The sequence below is a fragment of the Mesoplodon densirostris genome, chromosome 3, assembly GCF_025265405.1.
Source record: "Mesoplodon densirostris isolate mMesDen1 chromosome 3, mMesDen1 primary haplotype, whole genome shotgun sequence".
In the NCBI taxonomy this organism is placed as follows: Eukaryota; Metazoa; Chordata; class Mammalia; order Artiodactyla; family Ziphiidae; genus Mesoplodon; species Mesoplodon densirostris.
In genome coordinates, this window is record NC_082663.1 from 155,365,700 (window position 1) to 155,386,158 (window position 20,459).

The window sequence follows — 20,459 nt, forward strand, 5'->3', positions numbered from 1 at the left end:
GATGGATGGATGGATAAGTGGACAGATGGATGGATGAGTTAACAGATGAATGGATAGATGAGTGAATGGGTGGATGGATTGATAGATGGATGGATGGATGGATGGATGGGTAGATGGATAAATGCATGGATTCATGGATGGTTTCATGGTTGGACGGATAGGTAGTCAGAAGGGAGGGAGAGGGGGAAAGGGAGAGAATGAGTGTGTGACCAAGAAGACTGGATAGTCCCCGACTTTGCTACCAGAGCAGAGAGCTCAGTGAGGTAGCTGGTCATTGGTTCCCCAATTGCAGTGCAAATAGATATATCAGTTACTCAAAGGCCTCTTCCAAACTCCCCCAACACCTCCCTATAAGCAGGTACTCATGTGACTCCTATATACTCTCCCTCATCACTGAAGAGTTGATAAGAGATACACTAAGGCCAAGGGACAAAATCTGGGTCATTTTGGACGAGGGCTGGAGGTTCTGTTGATGCATTTGGGAAGAAGGCATCTTTGCCATATCTCTAAGTGTGACAAGGTGCCATGAACAGTTTGTCTCCATGATTAATGAGAGAGAACAGACAGGATGGGAACATGTGGATTTGGGAGTAAGGGGAACCAGCATTCAAAGCTCAGCTCACTAGCTATGTGACCTTGAGCAAGTCCCTTATCTTCTCTGGGCTTCAGTGTTTTCATCTTCAAAATGGGATGATATCATCTACTTCATACCATGTTTGTGAGGATTAAATGAGATGATACTATGTGCATGGCCCTTCACAGAGCCTGGTTTATTCTATACAAGAGTGCAAGTGGACTTTATAGTAATAAAATTTTAATATTAAAATTACTCCCCATAACTGTTCAAGATGAAAACTTAAGAACGAGGAGGCTCAAATGTCCATCAATTGATGAATGCATATACAAAATGTGGTATACACATACAATGGAATATTATTCAGTCATAAAAAGGAATGAAGTACTGATTCATTCTCAAAGATGGCTGAAACTTGGAAACACTGTGCTAAGTGAAAGAAGCCAGACACAAAAGCCCATTTATATGAAATATAGAGACTAGGCAAATTCATAGAGACAGAAAGTAGATGAGAGGTTATACCAGGGGCTGGGGTGGGGAGAAATGGAGAGTTATTGCTAAATGGTTACAAAGATTCTGTTTGGGGTGCTGAGAAAGTTTTGGGAATAGAGAGTGGTGATGGTTGCACACCATTATAAATATAATTAATGCTGCTGAAATGTAGACTTAAAAATGGTTAAAGTGAAAAATGTATTTTACTATAATAAAAGAATTTTTTTAAAAAAGAATAGGAAGTCTTGGCAAAGTAACAATTCTCCTAGTTTGCTTTAAGAAAGGAAAGAGCTACATGACTTTGTGTTTTATAAACATCAAAAACTCTCAGAGTTAACTAGATGAAGGTGTCTTTTGCCCTTTGAGACCTAAAATGTGTTTTCAGTTTATGAAATGAAATTTGGAAACATGACCTGGATGTTTTCTTTCTGTAATTTGGGGTCAGGAGAGTGGAGAAAGAGAAAAACTAACCAGGCTAGTTACTGCCTTTGGAAGATAATCAAACATGGAATAGGTTTTTTTCCCCATCTCAAATTAAGATGTATATATCTAGCCCACATGAATTCCAGTCAGAACATATTTTAACAGGGACAACAGTCTGGTCTCAGTAGTCTACCCCGGATTGGGAGAGGCCTCGCCACCTTCCCCAGGTGTCTGGGAGATGGTTTGAAGGCTGCACAAACCCCAACCTAAGTCATCCAGCAAGGAACACTGGGGCATTCTTAGCCATCTTTAGCCCATGAGCTGTATCCAGGAATACTTTAAGAAAGAATGTACCCAAGGGGAGGTGATGAGCTCATAATATTTGAGGACAAGGGGGCAGTACTTGGGGACAGGATGGGACCTCTGATGACATAGCCAACACCACAAGGCATAACCCAGGCAGGCACCAAGCACCCAGACGTGGGCACTGTCCTGGGACCAGAGTCAGCTTACAGGGACTGCTGATTACTTCTGCCAAATGGCATCCTTCCTCTTATCTTGCAGTCTCCACAACCCCCTACCCCGGCCTGAGAATAAGAAGGTCCATCTTGACCCTTGGACACTAGTACATTTCACAGTACAATTCTGGCACAGTTTCAGTAATGAGCTGTGAACCCCTGCCCTATATTATACATCTCTAGGAAAGCCTCCTATCTAGGTCCAGACATGAATTTGAAAAAACTGCATGATGTGGATTCTCAGCAATCCATGTGACCCAGAGTTGAAGATGCATCACTGGAACTGGCCCAGGAAGAGCAGCTCCAAAGCTCTGTTCCTGTTTAACCATGGATGGAAATTCTCATCTTCAGGGTCCATAGAAGCACTAGGGTGGGTGCTTTTATATCATTTTCTTTCATTTACTGCCTTGCTTTTCAGTGCAGGTAATTATTTCCACTACTGAACCAACAGCACGTGTGAAATACGAACCAGCATACCCAGAAAAAACTAAATGAGACCTTGAATGATGAACAATGGGAAGGAAACTTTTCTCAATGTGGTGAACACACGTTCCAGATTCTGATGCTGCTGAGATTGAGCCACAACACGACATTGCGCTGTTACTGAGAATGAGACAAGTTCCGGTACATGGGCTGTGAACACAGCTTTCACTCACTGTGTTATCGATTTCCTGAGAAACTCTCCTGCCCTCCTGTCTATAACCATTTATTTGCATGACCTCTGACCTCAAAAATGCAAATACCCATGGAAGTGAGCATCAATATGGAAACCAATTGTGTGTCATATGGCTGGGATCTCTGGGGAACAACTGCTTTCAGTAGAGCAGTATATCAGTCAGGACTTTTACCTTTAAAGGTCAGAAGAGGGTCAAATTAACTTTAAAAACAAAGAATGCATTGCCTTTCTTAACTGAAAAATCCACAAAGTTTCAGGTCCGGCTGGATCCAGGTGTTCCTCAGGACTCTCCTTCCCCACCTCTCAGCTCTAGTTTCTCTGTGTTCGTTTTATTTATGGCAGAGATGTGGGGATGCTATCCATACTGTGGCCCCCAGTTGTTCCAGGCCCACATTCCACCACTTGTGCAACCCCAGTGGAAAAAGACCCTCTCTATGCCAAAGTTTGCAGGAAAAGTCTGAAATCTGCCACTTCTGGGGACGACTGGGTCATGTGCTAATTACTAGATGGTGGGGTCAGCCTACCCCAAGCCATAGCCTGGGACTAGAAAAGGGGGTTTGCTCAAGGAGAAGCAGGGTGCTCTCACCAAAAGAAGCAGGGACAGATGCAATGCTGTCCAGCACAGGCAAACATCCTCATGATGCTTGGCCTTGACCTGACCAGCTCCTGGACCTTACCAGCCTTCTCCTCCCCATAAGATGGGGCCACCTGACCACACCTGCTGATCCTTCTGCAGACCTGCCCAGCTTCTAGACCATCCTAGCCTAGGGCAGGCAGCCATGGGCTGGCTCTGGTCCTGCTGTCTATGCTGAGGCTTCCTCCACACCATGAAATAGGGTTTTCTTTTCTCATAGAGTTCCCTGTCTAGAGTCCTACAAGCTGTGTGGCTCAACAACTAACTGACCAATTCATTCATTTATTCACTCATGCATTCATTTAGCTTCTGTTTATGAGTCCAGCACTCTGCTAGGCAACATCTTCATATACACTGCCCATACGATCTGTGTAACTGTAAGGTAAATGTTCTCCACATTGTAGAGATGAAGAAAATAAGGCAACAAGTAGTTAAGTAACTTGACTAAGCTCACAGGGCAAGGAAAGGCAGGCTATAACAGTGGTGCAAACCCTCGGACCCTAAAGCTTTGCCTAATAAACCTGGTGCAAAATGGGAAGAGATAGTGTGTCCAAGGCTCACAGGAAAAGCTTCAACAACATAAAAAAATAAAGATCAGGCTAAATGTGTCTGTGAGCATGGCACAGTCTAGGGGCAGAAGCACTCGAGAAAAGTCCAAAGCATTTTACCATACCAGCTGCCTTAAGGACGTAGATGTCTTAGGTCCTGCCCTCAAAGACCTCACAATGCATGTGGGGCAAAAATCCAAAAATCCACATAAAAAGCCGAACATGGTAACCGCCTGAGGTAATAAACAAACATTGCATAGGCAGGCTGGGCAAAGGTAGGTGTCTGAGGGGTTCTGGGAAGAAGAAAGCACAAAGGGCTGGTATAATCAGACATGGCTCCCTGGAGGAGGTGAGCTTGGGAGAACCTAGAGGAGAGAGGCTGGAGGGCAGATTCAGGGTTGGGGTATGAGAAGGAAAGGTACCCAGGTGGGTGTGGGCATTGGAATCAGCATCTATGGGTCTTGCCTTCCCAGTGTACCTCCCATTCTTTTACTAGCATCCCAAGTTCCTCTGGGGAGCCACCCCTTTGCCATGCTCAGCCCACGTGAGTGTGGATGGGGTTGATCCTATCCCCTGACTAGAGGGTGGGCATATGACCCAGACCTGACCAAGCAAAGCTCCACATTTTCTCAGCTATAGTGACAGGTTTGGGGGACACACGGCTGTGGCTAGACCAGTAGAAGTCCTTTGCAGGATCGGGGCAGTACAGCTGACATGATGTGGACCTGGACCTGGCAGGGGCTGTAACCACCCTCACAGGAGAAGAGGCCACCTGAGAATGAAGCCAACAAAGGAACATAGAGCCGAGAGACAGGCAAACCCACCAGGAGGATGTCGACTGCTCCTGAAACCAGAATTTCCCAGAGCCCAAAAACGTTCCTTTGATGCTTAAGCCAGTTTGAGCTATGTTCCCATCAATTGCAATAAAAGGAGTCCTGATACAAGTGTGGAGATTTGGGGGGCAGTGAGGGGCCAGCTGGTGAGTCTGCAATGGGGTGCTTCCATTGCTGAGTTTGGGGGCCAGTCATACAGGGGAGTCAGGCTGACCACAAAGGGCTTGAACCCCAAAATGTGGGTTCAGACTCAGAGCTGCTGTCCGGTGCTCCCGCAGCCATGTGCCTCTGCTGCCCAGATGCCAATGGATAAATGGCTGCTGTGAGGGTTAAAGAAAGATTCAGTCCTGCAGCTCCTTGGACTCCTGTTTATTATATTAAACAACATGTAAAACTGCTCCTATCCTCACTCATCTTCAAATTGCCGTCATCAAGAAAGTTGGCCTTGTTTGTCCCAGTTCCCTAGGACGCAGAGACTTCCCGGGCCACTTAGGGCCAGGCAGGGAGGATCAAAGCCAAATCGGAAAAGGTGGGGGTGCTGGTCACCAGAGGTGCAGCCAGAGGGGTGTGGACAGCAGGGTCGAGGGGGCGGTGTGGGGAGAACAATGATGGGGGTGAGATGAGCAACAGTGGCCAGAAGGCTGCCCCGGCGCTGGGCTGAGCCGAGTGTCACTCACCCTGAGACCTGTCCTTCTGAGCCAATCCCTCCCAGCCTCCTGACTCCTCACACGAGGAGCAGCCGTGGCGCTCTCCACGTGCCCATCTGTCTGTCCTGAGATAAGCGGCCGACCCCTCCTCTCCTGTTCCTGGGTGTCTGCCAGCTCCAACAGGCCCCCGGGGCACACCTCCACCTTCTACAAGAACAGTTCCTACTCGCTTCTATTTCCAGGAGGCATTGGCCCCGGTAGTTGGTATGTCACAAGCTTGAACTGGGCACATCACTGGGTACAAACTGTCCTCATTCTTTGGTGACCGACTGGGCTGAGGTGGAGGGGGGTGGGGATACCCAGTCTCTGAAGAGCTGAGACAACTGTGTGTCCTCAGTAGGCTGCAAACCGCTTTGGGGCAGCCTCCGAGATCTCCCCTGGGGCCGGCTGCCTGCAGGCTGCAAGCTGCCCCTCAGAGCCCCTGCTCGGCCCCCTGAGCAGCCTGGACACTGAGGCCTCAAGAGGGCACCTGCTGCACCTCTCTGCTGCAAGCCTGGGACAACTGAAGGAGGCTTGGCCCCAGCCAAACGCAGCCTCTCACTCCTCAGATAAACAGTCTGAAACGGCAAGCGCCGAAATGAAACGTTTGCAGGATTTCTTGGACATTAAATAGTTCCCCACATTCTCTCTCTCTCTCCCTCTCTCACACACACACAAGCACACACACTGACACACACAGATGATTTAAGTGTAAATAAATCAGAAACACCTGGACAGTTTTCTTAAAATACAAGTGAATTTTTTTTTTTTTTTTTGCCGGACGCGGGGCTCTCACTGCTGTGGCCTCTCCCGTCGCGGAGCACAGGCTCCGGACACACAGGCCCAGCGACCATGGCTCACAGGCCCAGTCGCTCCGCGGCATGTGGGAACCTCCCGGACCGGGGCACGAACCTGTATCTCCTGCACCGGCAGGCGGACTCTCAACCACTGTGCCACCAGGGAAGCCCACAAGTGAATTTTTAATTCAGGAGGAAAAGCCTACAACACATTTGGAGTCTCGGCAAACACAACAGTTTTCATCTAAGACATCTGGCCATCTCAGAGTGCAATGCCTGATCTGTCCAGCATCCTCATCCAGCTCCCATTTACCCAGAGCTTTAATTCCCGCCTCTGGGCCTTCCTCTATCTCCTGTTCTACCCCTCAGCTTGCCTGACACTTAGAAACCTTTGTGTCTTACTTGTGATAAGTCCTGACTTAAATATTAGCCCTTTTAAAAATGCTTCCTCAACTAAGCCACACTCATGATTATTCATTCACCCTCCTCACCAATTTAATGCACTACCCGTGGAGGTTATCTGTTGATTCTGACTATTAAGTCTCCGCTCTCCCACTTTCTGGTAACAATAGCCTTATTTTTCTCCCTTCCCTATCCTATCCCAGTTCATGGATTGGGTGGGACTGACCCAACCCTCCACTAGCTACAAGGATGGGCACGAATCTCTGGCCTGGTCTTCACCTCCTGGCCACAGTGACTGGTTCCAAGATGAGCAAGCTACTTCCATTAGTTAAATGAGAGTCAATCCCATGGAAAAGACATACTCTAGGTCCACTGGGACTTCTGAGCCTGGAGTTGTTGGCAGCTGTTTTGCCAACACTTAGAAACGGTGTGGTAGTTTTATCTATGACCACATAACAACATGACCCAAAACCTAGTATCCTAAAACAGCCATTTATTATTTCTCATGATTCTCTGGATTAACTGGGCTGAGCTGAGCAGTTCTGTTACCACGATGGTGGTTGAGGTCACTCATGTGGCTGCATTTAGTTGAGAGCTTGTCTGAGATGGCTAGAATGTCTATGATGGCTTCATCCTCAAGGTCTCTCTTCATGTGGCCTTTCATCCTTCAATAGTCTAGACTTGAGCTTCTTCACAGCTGGGTGGCTGGGTTCCAAGAAGACCAGCTCCAGTGTGCAAGCAGCTTATCAAGCCTCTACTTGCATCACACCTGCTAATGTCCAATTGGCCAAAGCAAACTGCACATCCAAGCTCAGACTCAGTGTTGGAAGGGGCTACACACAGCGTGAATATTAGGGAGCTTGGTCCACTGGGGGCCACCCAGTGGACCAAGTAACTAACACACAGGTGTAGGGGAAAGGTTTTTTATGTCATCACTGTAGTCCTGGGACCCACGTATGCCTGAAGTCAGAGATCTACCCCTGGTCTCTTCAGTTATACAAACCCCAACATACAAAACCTTTTTTTTGTTTAGCCAAGTCATTGTGAGTCAGGTTTCTGTCACCAACAAACACTGTAATCAATGCCGCCTCCGTGACAAGCCCAGGGTGGACACTGGGGACACAGACTGAAATCGGACACAGCTGACTTAGCTTAAGTGGGGGTGTCCTCAGTTGTCTGTCTCCCCAACAAAACCACAAATTCCCAAGGGGCGGGGCCCGCTCTCAGGCCTGATTTATAACTCATGCCTAGCACAGTGCTGGGTACTTAAGGAATGGTCGGTGAAAGTGTGTTGATGAACTGTCATCATACTATACACTTTCAAATGCTGCTGGACACATATCCTCAAGTCTCATGTGGCCAGGGAGTAACTCTCAAAATGAACCAGGTATCATTCACTTTTAAGACTGAGGGAGGTCCCAGTCCTTGTCCCAGTGGGGTTGGGCAAGGGCTTTCCAAAGCAGCCCAAGACTAGCAAAACCTTTCCCTTGACAGTTTATCTGCCATTCTTGCACTGAGAGGCGGCCTCTCTTGTCTTCTAGAATAGTGAGAGTAAAGCACCAAAAAGAGGGAACACTGAATTTGAAACCTACACGTGAATGATGGATTTAAACAGGTCCACAAATTCTTTGATGCTCCTTCAAAAGGCAGATCTGACTTCTGCCTGCTTCTCTTGAATAGGGGTTGGCCTTAGTGACTTCCCTCTAATGAAGAGAATGTGGCTGAAGTGATTTTGCATGACTTCCCAGGCCAGTGAGAAAAAGCCACTCAGCCTCTCCTGGCTCTCTCTTGGGACATCCACCCTTAGAACCCAGTGATCACATTGTGATGAAGCCAAGTAGCCAATTGGAAGTCCAGGAGCAGATGTCCTGGCCAAGCTCCAGCTGAGGTCCCAGGCAACACCCAGTACCCCTGACAGACATGGAGTGAGCCTTCAGACAATCCCAGCCACCCAGCCACCAATGAGTGGAGCAGAGACCAGCTGTCCTCACTGAGCCCTACCGAAATTGCAGATTCATGAGCAAAATAGACATTTTAAGCTATAACGTTTTGAGGTAGTTTATCAAAAAGCCACAGATAGATAACTGGAACAAGATGGAAGAGACTTTAGAGATAATATAGTTCAACTTGCCCATCTGATAAGTGGGAAAAAGTCCAGAAGATGGAAGTGACCCTGAGTCAGACGTGGGCCCAGATCTCTGGATATCAAGTAGAGTGCTCTTTGCACTATCTGCCTGGGGCTGACCCAGCGCTCATCCCGACTCCCTTCTCCCTGACCTCTCTGTGAAGATGAAGACCTGCCACTAAGGATGGAGGGATGGAAAGATAAAAAGACACTGGGTTCCGGAAACATCCCTGAGCAGCCGCACCAGCCCTGGACTGCCTACCTCCGGAATTATCATGCGAGGAAAATAAATCCTCATGCATTGAAGTGAGGGTTTCTGTTATCTGCAGCCAAATGCATGCCTAGCTGATAACACTGGCTTTCTAACTGCCCTGGATTCAAAGTTGCTACTGTGTTGTTTCCAACTTATTTTGCTACTGTTGCCAAAAACACTGTAATTGAGCTGTAACTCCAGGGGCCAAGTTGAGAGAGCTCCCTACTGCCCCACTTGCTGCCAGAATTGCTCATCTATTCACAGCAAGCTGGCCCTCGCTCACCCTCAGCCTTCTAAGCTGACCCAGGCCTGCGCTGGCATCCTGCACACTCCCTCTGGCCAGCGAAGGATAAAAGAAAGGTGTCTGGTGATTCTCTCAGCCCTACAGTCACTGTGCTACAACACCAGACTGACCATGTGCTGCCAAAGCCCTCAGAGATGTGACTAGACAGATGACACAGCTCCGACTAATAACCAGAATGGGGAGACCGCCAACAAAAGAGTGTGGCCACACCCCACACACCCATGACCATGCATGCAGGCTGCCTGCTGACATGATGGGTAGGCTCATTCAGAGACCCTCATTGTGGGTCCTGCTCCAGTCAAGGCCTGAGGTCACCCCATGCAGAATCGAAAAGCTGAGGGCTCCGACCTGGGCCTTTACAGCAGGCACATTTTTGGCTGAATCTGTTTACCTGGCCATGATTCAGTATTATCCCTTTAAAAATAATCAGTCATTAAGAGGAACTTCCAATGCCCCTGGGAGACGGCTCACTTTGTGGCTGCCTTAATCTAAAAAACATAGGAATGGGGCTTCCCTGGTGGCGCAGTGGTTGAGAGTCCGCCTGCCGATGCAGGGGACACGGGTTCGTGCCCCGATCCCGGAAGATCCCACATGCCGCAGAGCGGCTGGGCCCGCGAGCCATGGCCGCGGAGCCTGTGTGTCCGGAGCCTGTGCTCCGCAACGGGAGAGGCCACAGCAATGAGAGGCCCGCGTACAGCAAAAAAAAAAAAAAAAAAAAAAAATCGGAATGGAAAGGGCCCTTTTAAGGAGCAGCCTTGCAGAGATGGAGCAGCAGGAGCATCCCTCCACCTAGCGGCACATGCATTCAGCTAAATGGGACTCCAAGGTGCCCTGAGAGGAAAGCTCTGGAAACACAAACTCAAGCTGATCTCAGATAAGTCTAAGCTCCCCAAGTTGCAGCTTACATAGGTGTCTGCACCTGTCACTTAACTTGAGTCATATGATGACCCCGTAAGAGTGGGCTGGCTATTACTGTCCCCTTTTACAGATGGGGAAACTGAGTCTCAAGGCATTGCAGGGACTTGCCAAGGCCACGTGCAAGTGAGTAGGTGTTATGGACTGAATGTTTGTGTCTTCCCCAAATTCATAGGTTGAAGCCCTAACCCTCAATGTGATGGTATATGGAGGTGGAGCCTCTGGGAGGTGATTAGGTTTAGATGAGGTCAAAGGGTGGGGCCCTCATGATGGGATTAGTGTCCTTATAATAATAAGATACTGAACTCTCTTTCTACAGCTTGCAGCTGTCTGCAAGCCAGGATGAGGGTCTTCACCAAAACCCAACCATACTGGTACTCTGAGACTTTCAGACTCCAGAACTGTGAGAAACAGACTTCTGTTTTGTAAGGCACCCAGTCTATGGTACTTTGTCATTGCAGCCTGAGCAGACCAAGACAATGAGGTACCCAGCTAGAAGCCCCTCTGGCACTCACTCACTTAACCCCTGTATCACTGGAGCAAATCACTTCTCCCCTCTGAGACTAACTTTCCCTGTCTGTAAAATTGGAAAATGCCCATCTTACAGGGTAGTTGTAAGGATAAATGGGATTGTGACTACCATGGTGATTGGAGAACTAAGAGGCTCAGAGCCCATATAAATGAAACATTTTTTGTTGTGGTATTAAAACATATGTAATGTAAAACTTACCAATTTTAGGTGTACAGTTCAGTGGCATTACATACATTCACACTGTTGTGCAACCATCACCATCATCCATCTCCAGAACACTTTCATCATCCCAAACTGATATTCTATATCCATTAAACAAGGTCCCATTTTCCCCTCCCCACAACCCCTGGCACCCACCATTCTACTTTCTGCCTCTATACGTTTGCCTACAGTAGGGACCTCATATAAGTGGAATCATAGTATTTGTCCTGTTGTGGCTGGCTTATTTCATTAGTGTAATGACCTCCAGGTTCATCCATGCTGCAGCACATGTCAGAATTTCCTTCCTTTTTAATGCTGAATAGTATTCCATCACATGTAAATACTATATTTTGTTTATCCGTTCATCTGTATTATAAATTATCATTCTCATTCTTGAAGAGGAACTGAGGTGAGGAGCTCCCCCTTCCCCCTCACAAACTAGTCCCAGACAGCTTGTTCTTGTTCTTCTGAGTGTGGCTTCAGGCCACCATTCCCACAGAAACACACACGGACAAGCAGGTGTACCACCTACCTGTAGTGGAGGGTCAATTGTGTTTTTTATTCTAACTTGCAGTTTGTCAGGGACCAATACTTTTGTGAAATACAATAAAATGATGTAGAAAATAAAAACTTAAAACCAAAGCCATAAAAGTATTGGCCATTTTTTAAATTTTTTGATTTGACAGACATAAAACTACTGGTTAAAAGGCTAGAAAAGTTTCAAACATTCTCAGTTTCTATCTAAATCTTGTTACAGATCTGTAACAAACATTTCAAGGGCCTGTCACCCATCTGCCAACCACATTTTGAGCAGCACTGCCTGGAGCACTCATTAACAGCAAAAATGAAAACATCTAAATGACCATCAATAATGTACTTGTTAAATGCACTTTGGCATCTCCATATTATGATTTAGCAATAAAATATAATGAAGCATATGAGTCAGCATTTCCACTCCTAAGTACATAAACAAGAGAAATGAAAACATATGCTCCCACAAAAACTTGTACACAAATGTTCATAGCAGCTTTATTCACAATAGCCAAACAGTGAAAATCCAAATGTCCATCAATGGATGAATGGATAAACAAAACGCGGTATATCCATACAATGGAATATTACTCAGCCATAAAAATGAATGAAGTACTGACACATGCCACTGGATGAACGTGGAAAACGGTATGCTAAGAGAAAGAAGCCAGACATAAAAGCCCACATACTTATGATTCCATTTATATGAAATACCCAGAATAGGCAAATAGAGAGAGATAAAAAGTAGATGAGTGGTTGCCAGGGGCTGGGAGTGATAGAGGGATTGGAACATGATGGCTAAGGGGTACAGGGTTTCTGAGTGGAGTGATGCTCTAAAAATGATTCTAAAAATGATTGTGGTGATGTCTGCACAATTCTGGGCACATATTCAAAATCAATGAATTGTACACTTTAAATATATGAATCATATGGTATATAAATTATATCTTAATAAAGTTGTTATTAAAAATGAAGCAGAGTCTGAATTTAAAACATACAGCAGGTAGGACGTGCTCTCACTCCCTCTTGCGAGAGCACTGGAAACAAAACTAACTGCTGAACTATCATCGACAGGAAGACACTGGAACTCACCAAAAATGATACCCCACATCCAAAGACAAATGAGAAGCCACAATGAGATGGTAGGAGGTATGCAATAACAATGAAATCAAATCCCATAACTGCTGGGTGGGTAACTCACAAACTAGAGGACACTTATACCACAGAAGTCAACCCACTGGAGTGAAGGTTCTGAGCCCCACGTCAGGTTTCCCAACCTGGAGGTCTGGCAACGGGAGGAGGAATTCCTAGAGAATCAGACTTGAAGGCTAGCAGGATTTGATTTCAGGACTTCGACAGGACTGGGGGAAACAGAGACTCCACTCTTGGAGGGCACACACAAGGTAGTGTATGCATCGAGACCCAGGGGAAGGAGCAGTGACCCCAGGGGAGACTGAACCAGACGTACCTGCTAGTATTGGAGGGTCTCCTGCAGAGGCAGGGGGTGGCTGTGTCTCACCGTGAGGACAAGGACACTGGCAGCAGAGGTTCTGGGAAGTGCTCCTTAGTGTGAGCCCTCCGAGAGTCAGCCATTAGACCCACCAAAGAGCCCAGGTAGGCTCCAGTGTTGGGTTGCCTCAGGCCACACAACCAACAGGGAGGGAACCCAGTTCCTCCCATCAGGAAACTTGCACAGGCCTCTTAGATAGCCTCATCCACCAGAGGGCAGACAGCAGAAGCAAGAAGAACTACAATGCTGCAGCCTGTGGAACAAAAACCACATTCACAGAAAGATAGACAAGATGAAAAGGCAGAGGGCTATGCACAGATGAAGGAACGAGATAAAACACCAGAAAAACAATTAAATGAAGTGGAGATAGGCAACCTTACAGAAAAAGAATTCAGAATAATGATAGTGAAGATGATCCAGGAGCTCGGAAAAAGAATGGAGGCAGAGATCGAAAACACACAAAAAATGTCTAAGAAAGACCTAGAAGAATTAAAGAACAAACAGACAGCAATGAACAATACAATGATTGACATGAAAACTACAGTAGAAGGAGCCAATAGCAGAATAACTGAGGCAGAAGAACGGGTAAGTGACCTGGAAGACAGAATGGTGGAATTCACTGCTGTGGAACAGAATAAAGAAAAAAGAATGAAAAGAAATGAAGACAGCCTAAGAGACCTCTGGGACAACATTAAATGCAACAACATTCGCATTATAGGGGTCCAGAAGGAGAAGAGAGAAAGGACCCAAGAAAATATTTGAAGAGATTATAGTCGAAAACTTCCCTAATATGGGAAAGGAAATAGCCACCCAAGTCCAGGAAGTGCAGAGAGTCCCATACAGGATAAACCCAAGGAGAAACATGCCGAGACACACAGTAATCAAATTGGCAAAAGTTAAAGACAAAAAAAATTATTGAAAGCAGCAACGGAAAAACGTCAAATAACATACAAGGGAACTCCCATAAGGTTAACAGCTGACTTCTCAGCAGAAATTCTACAAGCCAGAAGGGAGTGGCATGATATACTTAAAGTGCTGAAAGGGAAGAACCTACAACCAAGATTACTCTATCTGGCAAGGATCTCATTCAGATTTGATGGAGAAATCAAAAGCTTTACAGACAAGCAAAAGCTAAGAGAATTCAGCACCACCAAACCAGCTCTACAACAAATGTTAAAGGAACTTCTCTAAGTGAGAAACACAAGAGAAGAAAAGGAACTACAAAAACAAAACCAAAACAATTAGGAAAATGGTCATAGGAACAAACATATCGATAATTACCTTAAACGTGAAGGGATTAAATGCTCCAACCAAAAGACACAGGCTCGCTGAATGGATACAAAACCAAGACCCATATATATGCTGCCTACAAGAGACCCACTTCAGACCTAGGTTCACATACAGACTGAAAGTGAGGGGATGGAAAAAGATATTCCATGCAAATGGAAATCGAAAGAAAGCTGGAGTAGCAATACTCATATCAGATAAAATAGACTTTAAAATAAAGAATGTTACAAGAGACAAGGAAGGACACTATATAATGATCAAGGGATCAATCCAAGAAGAAGATATAACAATTATAAATATATATGCACCCAACACAGGAGCACCTCAATACATAAGGCAACTGCTAACAGCTAAAAAAGAGGAAATCGACACTAACACAAAAATAGTGGGGGACTTTAAAACCTCACTTACACTAATGGACAGATCATCCAGACAGAAAATTAAAAAAGAAACACAAGCTTTAAATGACACAATAGACCAGGTAGATTTAATTGATATTTATAGGAATTCTATCCCAAAACAGCAGATTACACTTTCGTCTCAAGTGCGCATGGAACATTCTCCAAGGTAGATCACATCATGGGTCACAAATCAAACCTCAGTAAATTTAAGAAAACTGAAATCATATCAAGCATCTTTTCTGACCATAACACTATGAGATTAGAAATCAATTACAGGGAAAAAAATGTAAAAAACACAAACAGGTGAAGGCTAAACAATACATTAATAAATAGCCAAGAGATCACTGAAGAAATTAAAGAGAAAATCAAAAAATACCTAGAGACAAATGACAATGAAAACATGACAATCCAAAACCTATGGGATGCAGCAAAAGCAGTTCTAAGAGGGAAGTTTATAGCAATACAATCCTACCTTAAGAAACAACAAACATCTCAAATAAACAATCTAACCTTACACCTAAAGGAACTAGAGAAAGAAGAAAAACAAACCCCAATGTTAGTAGAAGGAAAGAAATCATAAAGATCAGAGCAGAAATAAATGAAATACAAATAAAGAAAACAATAGCAAAGATCAATAAAACTAAAAGCTGGTTCTTTGAGAAGATAAACAAAATTGACAAATCATTAGCCAGACTCATCAAGAAAAAGAGGAAGAGGACTCAAATCAATAAAATTAGAAATGAAAAAGGAGAAGTTACAACAGACACCACAGAAATACAAAGCATCTTAAGAGACTACTACAAGCAACTCTATGCCAATAAAATAGACAACCTGGAAGAAATGGATAAATTCTTAGAAAGGTATAACCTTCCAACACTGAACCAGGAAGAAATAGAAAATATGAACAAACCAATCACAAGTAATGAAATTGAAACTATGATTAAAAATCATCCAATAAACAGAAGTCCAGGACAAGATGGATTCACAGGGGAATTCTATCAAACATTTAGAGAAGAGCTAACACCCATCCTTCTCAAACTCTTCCTAAAACCTGCAGAGGAAGGAACATTCCCAAACTCATTCTATGAGGCCACCATCACCCTGATACCAAAGCCAGACAAAGATACTACTACAAAAACAAAATTACAGAGCAATATCACTCATGAATATAGATGCAAAAATCCTCAACAAAATACTAGAAAACAGAATCCAACAACACATTAAAAGGATCATACACCATAATCAACTGGGATTTATCCAAGGGATGCAAGGATTCTTAACTATACGCAAATCAATCAATGTGATACACCATATTAACAAATTGAAGAAGAAAAACCATGTGATCATCTCAATAGATGCAGAAAAAGCTTTCGACAAAATTCAACATTGATTTACGATAAAAACTCTCCAGAAAGTGGGCATAGAGGGAACCTAGCTCAGCATAATAAAGGTCATATATGACAAACCCACAGCAAACATCATTCTCAATGGTGAAAAACTGAAACCATTTCCTAAGATCAGGAACAAGACAAGGATGTCCACTCTCACCACTATTATTCAACATAGTTTTGGAAGTCCTAGCCACGGCAATCAGAGAAGAAAAAGAAATAAAAGGAATCCAAATTGGAAAAGAAGAAGTAAAACTGTCACTGTTTGCAGATGACATGATACTATACATAGAGTATCCTAAAGATGCCACCAGAAAACTACTAGAGCTAATCAATTAATTTGGTAAAGTTGCAGGATACAAAGTTAACGCACAGAAATCTCTTGCATTCCTATACACTAATGATGAAAAACCTGAAAGAGAAATTAAGGAAACACTCCTATTTACTACTGCAACAAAAAGAATAAAATGCCTAGGAGTAAACCTACTTAGGGAGACAAAAGACCTGTATGCAGAAAACTATAAGACACTGATGAAGGAAATTAAAGATGATACCAACAGATGGAGAAATATACCATGTTCTTGGATTGGAAGAATCAATACTGTGAAAAAGACTATACTACCCAAAGCATCTACAGACTCGATGCAATCCCTATCAAATTACCAATGGCAGTTTTTACAGAACTAGAACAAAAAATCTTAAAATTTGTATGGAGACACAAAAGACCCTGAATAGCCAAAGCAGTCTTGAGGGAAAAAAGTGGAGCTGGAGGAATCAGACTCCCTGACTTCACACTATACTACAAAGCTACAGTAATCAAGACAATATGGTACTGGCACAAAAACAGAAATATAGATCAATGGAACAGGATAGAAAGTCCAGAGATAAACCCACACACCTATGGTCAACTAATCTATGACAAAGGAGGCAAGGATATACAATGGAGAAAAGACAGTCTCTTCAATAAGTGGTGCTGGGAAAACTGGACAGCTACATGTAAAAGAATGAAATTAGAACACTCCCTAACACCATACACAAAAATAAACTCAAAATGGATTAGAGACCTACATGTAAGACTGGACACTATAAAACTCTAGAGGAAAACATAGGAAGAACATTCTTTGACATAAATCATAGCAAGATCGTTTTTGATCCACCTCCTAGAGTAATGGAAATAAAAGCAAAAATAAACAATGAAACTTAAAAGCTTTTGAAATGCAAAGGAAACTACAAACAAGAGGCAAAGACAACCCTCAGAATGGGAGAAAATATTTGCAAATGAATCAATGGACAAAGGATTAATCTCCAAAATATAAAAACAGTTCATGCAGCTCAATATTAAAAAAACAACCCAATCCAAAAATGGGCAGAAGACCTAAACAGACATTTCTCCAATGAAGACATACAGATGTCCAAGAAGCACATGAAAAGCTGCTCAACATCACTAATTATTAGAGAAATGCAACTCAAAACTACAGTGAGGTATCACCTCACACCAGTTAGAATGGGTATCATCAGAAAATCTACAAACAACAAATGCTGGAGAGGGTGTGGAGAAAAGGGAACCCTCTTGCAATGTTGATGGGAATGTAAATTGATACAGCCACTATGGACAACAGTATGGAGTTCCTTAAAAACTAAAAGGAGACTTACCATATGACCCAGCAATACCACTACTGGGCATATACCCAGAGAAAACCATAATTCAAAAAGACACGTGTAGGGGCTTCCTTGGTGTTGCAGTGGGTAAGAATCCACTGCCAATGCAGGAGACATGGGTTCGAGCCCTGGTCTGGGAAGATCCCACATGCCACAGAGCACCTAAGCCCGTGTGCCACAACTACTGAAGCCCGTGCACCTAGAGCCTGTGAGCCACAACTACTGAAGTCCATGTGCCTAGAGCCTGTGCTCCACAACAAGAGAAGCCACTGCAATGGGAAGCCCACGCACCACAATGAAGAGTAGCTCCCACTTGCTGCAACTAGAGAAAGCCCATGAGCAGCAACAAAGACCCAATGCAGCCAAAAATAAATAAAATTAAAAAAAAAGACACGTGCACCCCAATGTTCATTGCAGCAGTATTTACAATAGCCAGGACACGGAAGCAACCTAAATGCCCATCAATAGATGAATGGATAAAGAAGATGTGGTACATATATACAATGCAATATTACTCAGCCATAAAAAGGAACGAAATTGGGTTATTTGTAGAAAAATGAATGGATGGATCTAGAGACTGTCATACAGAGTGAAGTAAGTCAGAAAGAGAAAAACAAATATCGTATATTAACGTATGTATGTGGAACCTAGAAAAATGGTATAGATGAACCGGTTTGCAGGGCAGAATTTGAGACACAGATGTAGAGAACAAACGTATGGACACCAAGGGGGGAAAGTGCGGGTGGGGTGGGGTGGTGGGATGAACTGGGAGATTGGGATTGACATATATACACTAATGTATAAAATGGATAACTAACAAGAACCTGCTGTATAAAAAAATAAATAAAGTTAAAAAAGTGAAGCAGAGTCCTATAGCTATTAAAACAATTTAATTAAGTTGTTTAAAACCTAAAGAAAATCCTAGGTCTGGATGTTTTCACTAGTGATTTCTTCCAAACATTTAAGAGAGAAGCAACACTAAATCTTACACTAATTCTTCTAGGTAACAGAAACCAGGGTAATATTTTCTAACTCATTTTACAAGACCAGTATAACCTTAATAACCAAAACCTGACAACAGAAGAAAGCAAAATTACAGACCATCTCTCTATGAAGACAGATACAAAATCCCTAAGCAAAATGTTGAATCCAGCAACATATTAAAATAATAGAGCGCCTCCAAGTGGGGTTTATTCTGGGGTAGTTAACATTATAAAATCAATCACCATAATTCAGTGTTTTGACAGAAAAAAAGGGAGAAATATCATATGATCATCTCCTAAATGTACAACTGACAAGTACATCACTTGACAAGTCTTAACACCCAATCATAACTTTTCTTAAAAAAAACCTCTCAGAAAACTAAGAACTTATTTAATTTGATTGATATGTATAAAAACCTAAAGCAATGGTCATACTTAATGTTTCTTCTGACTTCACTTATGAAACCAGGATGCCTGCAATAGAATTGGTAATAATTCTCTTCAGCACACTGAAGGTCCTAGCCAAAGCAATGAGTAAATTAAAAGAAATAAAAGGAATAAGAATATGAAACAAAAATCTACTTATAGATGACATGATAGAAAATACATGAAAAATCTAAAAGACTATTAAACTATTAGAATTAAAAAGTGAAGTAGTGGGACTTCCCTGGTGGTCCAGTTGGTAAGACTCCGAGTTCCCAATGCAGGGGGCCCGGGTTCGATCCCTTGTCAGGGAACTAGATTGTACATGCATGCCACAACTAAGAAGCCCACATGCTGCAACTAAGAGTCCACATGCTGCAACTAAGAAGCCCACATGCTGCAACTAAACATGCCACAACGAAGATCCCACATGCTGCAACTAAGACCTGGTGCAGCCAAAATAAATAAATAAATAAACAAACAAACAAATATTTTTTAAAAAGTGAAGTGGCAAAAACACTGAAAACAAGGGGAACATGAAAAATCATCAGCAACAAACAGAAAGCAAAATTTAAAAATATTATCATTTAAAATAGCATCCAAAAAACATTAAATTCCTAGGAATAAATGTAACATGTACAAGACCTCTACGCTCAAAACTATAAAATACTGTTAAATAAAATTACCCCAATAGAGCGATACAATATGTTCGTAAATTGAAGGCCTTGGTATTGTCAAGATGTCATTTCTTCCTAAATTATTATCAATATTCAATGAATCTCATTCAAAGTCTCAGCAGGGCTGGGGTTTGTTGTTGTTGTCTTCTTGTTGCTGTTGTTGTTATTTTAATAGAAATTTGCAAACAGGTTGTAAAAGTTGTATGAAAATGCAAAGGCCCAAGAATAGCAAAGGCAATTCTGCACAAAACACCACCTGATATCAACACTGAAGTTTTGGTAATTAAAATAATGTGGTAATCACACATGGATAGACAAATAGGATAATGGAGCAGAAAAGGCAGTCCAGACACAGACATGCACAGCCACCAGGATGGCTAAAACAAAACAGACAGAAAATGCCAAGTGTTGGTGAGGACATGGAGCACTTGGAATTTTGGAATTCTCATACTCACTTGTTGGAACTATCACCTTCTTTGGAAAACGACGTGGTACTAGTTACCAAAATTTAACATCTGTATACCTTATGCCCAGCGATGCCACTGTAAAGTATAAACACAACAGAAATGCATACATATTTTCCCCGAAACACATACACGATTGTTCACAACAGCACTGCCCATAATAGCCCCAAACTGGAAACTCAAATGCCCAACAATAATAAAATGAATAAATAAACGAACAATC

General features: G+C 43.3%; 2 protein-coding genes across 2 annotated transcripts in view; one reads left to right on the top strand and one right to left on the bottom strand.

Annotated features, from left to right (window-relative positions):
• The window catches only part of COL23A1 (collagen type XXIII alpha 1 chain), a 352,222-nt gene that overhangs the window by 280,829 nt on the left and 50,934 nt on the right, over window positions 1–20,459 (bottom strand). The window lies entirely within an intron of this gene.
• The window catches only part of LOC132485863 (proteasome subunit alpha type-2-like), a 236,695-nt gene that overhangs the window by 211,507 nt on the left and 4,729 nt on the right, over window positions 1–20,459 (top strand). The gene's annotated exons all lie outside the window — the stretch shown is intronic.